Source organism: Vidua macroura, chromosome 2, assembly GCF_024509145.1.
Source record: "Vidua macroura isolate BioBank_ID:100142 chromosome 2, ASM2450914v1, whole genome shotgun sequence".
Lineage (NCBI taxonomy): Eukaryota > Metazoa > Chordata > Aves > Passeriformes > Viduidae > Vidua > Vidua macroura.
Genome location: NC_071572.1, coordinates 48935195 through 48945112, shown reverse-complemented (window position 1 = coordinate 48945112; position 9918 = coordinate 48935195). Strand labels below are relative to the sequence as shown.

The 9918-nt window shown below is 36.3% G+C and overlaps 1 long non-coding RNA gene across 1 annotated transcript; it reads right to left on the bottom strand.

Annotated features, from left to right (window-relative positions):
* Positions 1-4902: 4902 nt before the first annotated feature.
* On the bottom strand, positions 4903-9340 carry LOC128804366 (uncharacterized). Its single transcript, XR_008436036.1, has 2 exons — positions 9275-9340; positions 4903-5171 (listed from the first exon to the last, which is right to left on the bottom strand). It is a non-coding gene; the product is annotated as an uncharacterized LOC128804366 (long non-coding RNA).
* Positions 9341-9918: the final 578 nt, after the last annotated feature.

Sequence of the window (9918 nt, the reverse complement as noted above, 5' to 3'; positions counted from 1 at the left end):
GTGAAAAAGAAAAGAATAAAAAATAATAAAAAGTTATAATGATAGATGTGTTTCAGGTGAAAAATGACTTCAAATTAAAATGCTTAGAGGCCTAAATGTTAATTAAGCCATTTATTTTTATTTGGCAGAAGGACAGAGGTAAGACAGCTCAGTCTTTTAAGGTTTTAGCTACGTTACATGAGTATACAACAGTATAAAACATTGTGTAAACTAGTTATTTGCAACAGACCAAATATTTATTTGTCTGTGATGTAAGCATTTGTTGGGTTTTTGGGACACATTAGATAGAACAAATGAGAGATAAAGACTATTCATGATAGGAAAGAAATGCAAATAATTTTTACATTTGCATTTTTACAACTTGTACATAATGCAACAAGGGTTCAAGAGTGTTTCTGTGTTTTTTGCATGTCTTTAAAGCTATTTTTCTCAGTACCATTTTCCATGATTATAAAGCAGAGTGGGCTAACTTCCTTGATTTCCAAGTTTCATAGCATTGCAGTGGTGATACTCCTGTCTAATTGTCTATCAACAATTCAGATGCACTGTAAACTCTTATATTAGTAATGAATTGGTTTAATTTCAGCTCCATGTTCAATTGCCCAAATATAAATGCCTACATTATAAAAATCCACATACAATGCAACCTCCCACTATAATCAGTGAAGTCCATAATGGCAGTATTGAGGCTTTCAGCACATCTAACATAAGAAGTGGTTGCTTGCTGATAGGGGATTAATGTAATTTTAGACTCAGAGAGGTATAAAATTGTTGCCTCAGAGGAGCATAAGTCTCTCAGATGTCCTCACATACTTTGCCTGACTTGTGAAAGTTTCTAGAATACTTGAAGGAGTCTCAAATATCATACTTACGTTTAGCCAAATGAATCTTCCTCAGGATTCTACACTAGGATGAGTCCAGCAGATCTCCAGACCACATATGACACAATGCAGTTGCTTAAATACCTATATTTGATGCCATTTCAGACTGCCTAGGGTCAGTCTCCCATGTGGTCTCCAGCTGCTTTTGTGGAAAATCACAGGTCTCCCATCGGTCTTGAGCTACATCCATCAGATGTGTACAGATATTTTAGCATCCTTGGAATGTTAAATGAGACTTGATGCTTCTGTTATGGAAGCATATTATGTCTGTGTATTGGACAAGGCCAAGGCCTTGGCAGAGTTGTCCAGAATATTCTTCTTGTCCTTTTCCTGTTACTTAGAAGGGTCTAGGTGCCATATATGTCCTGTCTCATATCTCTCAGCCACGTCATAGCTGGGATCTTAGCTATGCTTGGATGTTATAGAAGATACCACCCTTTATGTTCACGCAATTAAGTTGAACACCGTGTCTATAACGTGAGATTAGATTCATGGTTCACAGGTGCAATGTGATATTCACCTTATTTTGCATGCTTGAATATACAACACAATCCTACCCAAAGAAATATTCATATCAATTGCTTGATGCTATGGGAAGCACAAACAGCTGTAAATCTCCCAACATACATCATCAATGTACAATGCAATTCTGTGTATATCTTTACTGAGAGTTACTCAAGGTGTTCTTGGTAAAGAATATTTAATATTGTGTTGTGTATCATGTCTGTAACAGTATTGCTAAGCACTTCTTAGCTTCTTTACATTATTATTAGCTGGTGGAGCAGAAGAGGAAATTAATTATTAGAATCCTGAATGTCTTGTCACCCTACTTTTCAATGACTCAGTACACATAATTCCTACATTTTGCCTCATGGCTCTTCTGCTGTTCTGCTGTGCATTCTGTTTTGACTTGACAATTTGCAAGAAACGCTGTCCCCAATAAAGCAAGTAGTGTAATAGGACTCACTGCTTACTCTGAAATGGTATTTATATATATAGATATATATATATATATGTAAAGTAATTAATCCAAATATTTACATAATGTGATTTGCATGACTAACTTGTTTAACTTCTGGTTGCACCTGAAAAACAAGTTTTTTTAATGTGATAAGTCAAACTACCTTCTCTGGTACATAAGAGTAGCTCCTAATGAAACCTGTGGGAGTTACGTACATGTATCCAAGTGTAAAATCTGACTCCAGAATTTGGTAATTAGTTTCTCGTTTTAATAGCATGTCTGGAAATTTGATTCCATCATGGCAGTGGGTCCTCATTTTACTTTCCTTTTGCATCCTCTTTATGGAGTTTCTCCTATTTATATTGCTATAGAAAAGATTCCAAAAACTGGTCAGAGATTCCTGAGAAAATTGAGTGGATGGATTTGACTTTAGCAAGAAGAGTTTGGAGAACATAGATTACAACAATTAGGGAGCATATGTAGGCAAAAAGAAAATTGTTCTATGAATACAAATGATTTCACTGGGCACCAGGCATAAATAAGTCTTTATATCATTGCTACTGGATTGAAATCTCATGTTTTTTCTTACTCTTGTGGGGCATTATTTCTATTTCATGCTCTGACTGGCCTCAGCGTTAAGTGCCTGAATTATTAAGTACACCTGATGTGTAACTACACAACTGAGAGGTCAGAAAGGAAATATTCTTTGGTACACTGGCAAACTCTTGTCTAAAAGCTTTGGATTATTCATTATATAAAATTATTAATTTTGTTTTTTAAAGAGAATGTTTCTATTGAAGCAGTCAGTGATAAATTTTTGTGTGCTCCAGTTACATACATATGTTAAATCTGTAAAGCAGTTAGGATGTACATGCTCTGTAATTTGAGTTCATATGTGTACACTCATCTGCCCATGTTCTCCCGTGTGTTTGCACATATGGACATGTACAAAGACTAAATATATACATAAGTATATAATACATGTATTATGTATGTGATGTATTGAACTAATAAACATATTATGTAGGTGATTTGACCTACCTTGCCTGCTTTGAACTGCACTGAAATTAAACATCTAATCTAAAGTGAGAATCTAGGCTTATTTATAGTCAGTGAAAAAGTTATTTGGAGAAGTTTTGTCCAAGATTACTTGCAAAAGTTGTCCTATTGATATTTTTTACTGATGATAGAGGGAGCTTTCTTCATGCTGAACACCTGCCATGCACCTAGATAGAGTAAGCTGAGAAGGATCCTATTCAAACATACTTAATAAAAAAAAACCCAAGAGACCATTCTATTATTTTAATTTAAAAATGGTAAACATCCAAATTCGATGAAATAATATTTTTCTTTACAAGGATCATTCTGGTCTTATATGGATTACTGCAGTTGTTTGGTGCTCAGCTTGACTGTGCCTCTTATTTCTTCATAAAATGAAGGATTAGCAGATGTACTGGTGGGAACAACAGAAGCTGCCAGAATTTCTCTCTGTTGGAGTACTTGAGTTAGTATTGACTACAGTATGAATTTTTTTTTCATTCTCTAATTCAGTCACAGGCCAGATGTGCACCAGTTCTAGAGTTAAGAATAAAAATTATCTTCATTGCACTGTCTGTTTTTTAAGAGATTGACACTGACATGGGTTATTTGACTTTTTCATTATAAATATCTCTTAGAAATCAGAGTTGGTATAGGTGTCTCTAGACTCTTCTGTGCTTGTGGAATAATACAAGCAAATTAATGTAAAGGAGATGCCAGGTAATTTCTTCACCTTCCCAGACTAAAAGCAAAGACAAAACAACCCCTCCTGTATTATGAAATCTCCTAGTTGAAGTGCATTAAAAAGTTCTATTAGCATTCAGTGCAGACACTGCTGAAGGAGTAAACTATTAAAATAATGTTTTTACTTGACATCAAAAATCATTAAGACCTGCAATGTGTTAATTTTCCCTTCTTAGTGCTCAGCTTAAGTACAGGGAATTTATTAATCTCTGATTAGTAATTGTTTCAAAAGAGGAATAATATATGTTGGGAGTATGCAATATTAAGTATCTAGTGAGATCCTCACTCTTTTCCATTGTGGGTACTTTAAAACATTTGTCTGAGCAGACTGAGTGAATTATTACTCTTCATAATGTAGCAACAGAAAAATAATTTTTTTTTTTAGTCTGGTTTGATTTCATACTTGCATTAATAGAGCAATAAATCACAGTTCATTTATTTGTTCCCATTTCTGCCAGAACTATTACTTAGTTATTTAAAATTTTCTGTATCCTAGTCCATACTTCAAAGTAGAGAGATAATTTCTTATACTTCATGAATGCATAAACTTAAAAGACCTACTGACTTCTTTTGATATTTTCTTCTATCTTGACATTTCCTTTCATCAAGTAAAGCTTGAGCCTCCAATTAATGGCTTCATTGCCGAAATTGTCTGTGAAAAGGTAATCTTTCTGGTGCATATCAGGCAAAGATGTATTGGGTTTTTTGGGGTTTTTTGGTCCTCACCAACATTTGAACTTGCAAAGAGTTTCTGATTTTGATTTGTGATGTGTCAGGTCCAGTGTTAAAGATTTTGCTAGGCAGTATGATTATATTTTCTGGATTCAAAGAGGAACATTATAGACATGATTTGTTAGAGTAGAGGTTAGAGATATCTTGGAATTTATCCAATATCCTTTGCTGGGTTTTTAAATGCGAAAGAAAAAATATCAATATTTTAAAACTGTAAATATAAAGAGAGAAAATTGATAATGTTAGAAACCTTTTTCACCATCCTCTTGTTTCATCTTCTTGTGAGGCTCATTTTCAGGGAAACCACTGATGTTTAACATGAAAGAAACAATCATTAATGCTGCATACACATTAGTAATCTAAAAACACACACACAGTCTTCAAATGCATTTATTTGTATGTGGTTGTATGTTTATATATTTGTATACATGTTTTTAATAATCTCATTGATGCAAACACGACTGAAGTGATTTAGTTTTTTTTTAGTTATTTAGTGCCTGTGGACACCAGGCATTGACTTGAAGGAAGTTATCACGAAGCAGGTGGTTCTCTGAGGTCTTTTAATTGGGATGGATTCACTTCTCAAAAAATCTCAGCCCAGTTCTAGGGAGTGAAGGTGAACCGGCTCCATACAAACACCTTTGTGCAAGGATGACTCTTGGTCACTGCCATCCAGATGGATACAACTGGAGCAGGTGATGGGGGTTTGGACCAGATGATCTCCAGAGTTCCTTTCTAACCTCAACCATTTGCTGATTCTGTGAAGTGATAGTTTATATTCTGCACCGACAGCTACCAGCTAGAATACTTTTTACCTAGAAATCAGAGGATATTTTTTATTACCCACATAGTACCTTCAGACCTATAAAGGAATTTTCAAGCAAAAGCTATATTATGTGGTATGATTTAATTTTAATTATATTACATTATATTACAATGTTCTGTAATCAATATTATGTGATATGAAATGCTGAATTCTGTATTAAGTATTTCAGAGACTGATTTTAGCAAATCAAGTATAAAAATAGATTTTATCTAGAATCTGGTGGAGGAGATTCCCAAAGGCTCCTGAAGTGAGCTAGGAGGCTCTTTGAAACACTCATGAAGGGAGGAGTAAGTCTTCATCAAATGCTCGTTCTTTATTCATCCTAGATATCTCTGTGTTCCTAAAATCAGTTTAAGATCTCCGTGTGAAAATTGCAATTGCCGTAGTGCATTACTACTAATACCTGTAGACTTAGATACCTCTGTTTGAAACCAGTCAGTATTTAGCTGCAGTTCAGCAGAAAAATGATAGGAATATCACTGAGAAAACTATGAATCATTTAGTAGGAAAGGGAAGAAGGAAATATGAAATTTAAAACCAATAGGTATCTCAGCAAAAGAGAAAAACACACAGGCATAGGAATCTGGGACTTCGTCTTTTAAAAGATATGTGAGTGTTTTTATGTCAAGCTATGAAATATGTGTCTAATTTGAAATCACATCTTGCCCCATTCAACCTTGACCTTGAATGTTTCTGGGGATGGAAAATCTACCACCTCTCTGGACAACCTGTTCCAGTGTTTCACCACTCTGTTTTTAATTGTTAAAAAGTTTCTTTCTTATATGTAATCTAAATTGACCCCCTTTCAGTCTAAAATCATTATCCCTGATACTATTGCAGAGGGTCTGTTATGAAGCACACAAAAAAATTAAAATGATTCCTGCCTGAAGCCCAAAAAACAAAACAAAACAAAATTATCTAAGTTGAAACTTCAGTGCTGCTGACCATTAGAGGCATGTCTAGACCACGTAATGATCACACAGGGATTTCTGCTTTGGTTCTGATTGTGTTGGAGTTCTCCCTGATAGCCCAGTTCAAAAGGAAGCTGGTAGCTTAAGTCCTGGATGCAATATGCATGACATTGTCCCCAGGCTAGCCAAAGCTGTGGACTCTGCAGTTATTTATCTCTGCAGATCATCAGGTTGGCATAGCCCATGGTGTTTTCAGTCCTGACACTTCTTGGTCAGAGTTTGCACAATAGAAAATGCTCCTTCAGGAATTTTTATCATTGCTTTCCTTATTAGTAAGAGAATCTGGTGCTCTGAATTTTTTGCCAGATATTGTACAAAGTATGAAGCACTTTACAGGCCAAAAAGAATGCAAGTGAATTCCTTAAAGAAACTTAAAAATACTTTTTTCCTTTTTTTTTCTTTTTTTTTTTTTAGATCTTTGTTTAGCATTACTGGAATGTTTTAGTTCACTAAAGCTCTCATTCCCTCAGAATTGAGGAAACTGATGAAATGTGGTCCAGAAATATGATCGATAATATTTTTTGTTCTTTTATGTGATGAATTAACCTTGTACAATCTTTTACTTAGTCTTTCATTCTTGAAGTGTTTCAAGATAGTACTTTTGCCAGTTACCTGATAAGAACTTAGATTATTTAGTGGTTGAATGAATTTATAAAAATGTGAACTATAGATATATGTTTCTCAAACTCTTTGCAGTTACAAAGACAATATTAATAAAAAAAATCTGAATTGAAAAACTTTTTCTTGTTTGTCCTTGATTTGCCAGCACTTAAATGAAGGTGCAGTGGTCAGGGGTACAAGTAAAGGCCATAGACTGACTGAACACTCTGGCAAGGGACTATGGAAAAGGAAATGCCAAAATAACGTCAGCACAGAAAAAAAGTGACAGGAGAATTGATATGTTTTCCTGAATCACTTGCAGGTTTAGTAGTGGGTTAGAAAATGTCAAAACACAGGAAGAAGAACCTGTATAAACAAGTGTGTAGTCAATTATCAAGACATGATAGAAGTCTGAAATGAAAGGACAAGTCCCAATGACCCACTAACTAATATTTAAACATTTTCTTAAAATTTAAATGTTCAAGAAACTATTAAATTTAAATTTGATAGACTTCTACTCAGGAAGGTCCAGGAATCACAGAAGATACTTACATAACCAGATTTAGCTATCTAGCAAGATAGTGTGGGACAGCAGCATACAGATTTGACAGATGTGTACTGTTTGTTACTAGTTTGGATATATTTTTCCTGTGGATAAATATATCTTGCATTTTAATAGTTCTTTTCCAAAGAGGAATAATAATATATATTCAAAGGCCAGATGTTTCACAGGGAAAAAATCCACAAACCTCTCAAATTGTGAAAGCCACTGGAATGCAAAACAGCTGTAGATGGTATCTAGTTGGTTTAAGTAGAGATGGAGTACACAGTCATGTGATTTCCATTTCAGCTATAGTCAACAGTTTTTAAAGACTGCTTCATTCTTTATACGACAACTTTCATCAGATACTTCCCTACAAAGATGGAATATCTCTCGGATGCTTAAAGGCAATCAGTGTGACTGCTTAAAAGTTCTTGAGGGATGGCCTTTAAACATTGCCAACAAATGAATTGTGATCCAGGAATAGGTATACAAGTAACTGAACTCTGACAATGTTCTAAAATGTTTTATGGAAATGTTCTACTGTTTTATGGAAAGGGTGTGTAATAATTAAGAAGTCTGAACAGTAATAAAGGAATTAGATAACCTTTGACTTGATTTAGTCTGAGCAGGGTATTGAATCCTCATCCCCAAAATGCTGGGGAGTGTCCTGATTAGTAGGCCATAAGGTATAGCAGGTGACCCCTTCTTGAAGCGGGATTACGTCACTATAGTAAATATACATTGATATTTGGTAGCCTAGTGCTAAGAGGAGAGAATGTTCTTATTGAAATTTTGTTGTTCCTTGGTATTTTGGGCAATGGCTTATAAATGGGGAATGTTTTTCTCTCTAGGTGTGGTTCCAGATATATTCACCACATTGAAAAAAATAGTACAGTCCTCTGATGGGCTGCAGTTATGAGAATGAGAAAGAGGCACCTATATTGAATATTTCAGCTCTCTGACAGAAGCAGAGGCTTAACTGAAGTGGAAGCAATATCATCATGTAGAAGTGCCTGTAGTCAGGCAAAAGAAATACCTCTATTGGGAAAGCAGCTTTGCTTTATGCTGATTTTCATATGTGCTTTAAAATTTCCAAAAACTATTGTAGGAAATTTGGACATGTGTATTAGGTGATCTGGATCATTCTCTGAAGCTGCAATTTCTGTTAACTATTATTAAACTGGGTAGGATGGCTTCCACATGCAATTTAACCTGCATCAGACTGAGGAGTAGGCAAACACCTAAGACATTTAAAAGGATTGGTATGGACTGCAGCACAGTAATTCTGATACTCCTTATACCAAATGTTATCATATTGTTTCATGAAAATCCTCTTAAGAGCAACAATCTGAACATATGTTTCTTTGCTTAGATCTCAGCTAGGGGTTTTCAGCCTTTGATTACAGCTTACACAGAAACATTATTTGTGTGTCTTGATTTAGTTCTTAAGGCTGCCAGGCTTTTCATGGTTAGAATGCAAAAGTATATGGTCCACCTGTATGAACAAATCTGACCTTATTCCATGCTGCCTAAATATGGAAGTGCAGGTGGGGCAATGTAAGCTCTTATTGTGTTATCACTTTCCAGTTAAAGGGCTGGGGGAGTCTAAGCTTCCTCTAAAAATGAATTACTATCAGAGCTTTACTATCTTCTCAGACAAAGGGTTTGACAGGTTATATGATCAGCTTTTGACTTGGTTGTTTAACTAATCCATGAATTTTGATCTCTTTAGAGAATGCTAGAAAACCTTCCAAATCCATCTCAACAGAATCCACTCCTGGAGGAGCAGTTACTAGATGGAAGCCCAGCAAGTTTGACATTCTTTCCTTACTAATTACAGTTCTATTTGTTCGTATATTGTTGCATCCCAAGTTTGGGTTCAGATTAGGGGTTCTGATAAATGTTAGCTAGCCGGTTCTGTGTACCCCTGTGCAACCCCCATGTTCCCCCCATGGTGGTCCACTCCGGGACACTTACCATTGGAGCATCCCCATGCCAGTCCTGTAACTACCCCCCTGTTCACTCCTGAGAGTTCTATGTCTGTCACCCCATCCCTGTGTTCCTTTTCGTCCCGGAATTCTGTACATACCCCTGTCGTGTCCCTATTGGTTGCCACAGTCTACGTCACTCCCCCGTTGCCTGTCCCCATTGGGTGAGGGGGCTTCCGCCCCTGTCTGCCCGCCCCCTATAAAGCCCCATGTGTTCCTTTGTTCGCTGCCATTTCTGTCCATGCGGGCGCTGGGGGCAGACAATAAAAGCTCTCCAGCCACGCAGGACAGGGTGGACATTCCTTCGCCTCTTTGCCTCGTCCCAGCGCTGGTTACAGAGCCTGGCCAGCCCCACCCTGGTGTGCTGAATGCCACAGTGCCCAGGCCATACGGCACCCGGTCTGGCCGAGAAACAGCACCCTTAGCCGGGCTCCCCAGAGCTGCCTAGGATCAGGGAAAAGAACACAATGCCACAGTATATAGAATTTCTGTGCTATCCTAATGAAGGCACGCCTCTCAGTCTAACTACTTTTATGTTTAGGTTGAATTTCATAAGTAATTTCTTTTTAAAAAGTACACTTCAGTGGGAAATATGTCTTGTGGATTTGATTTAATATAAAGCATGCTGCTATT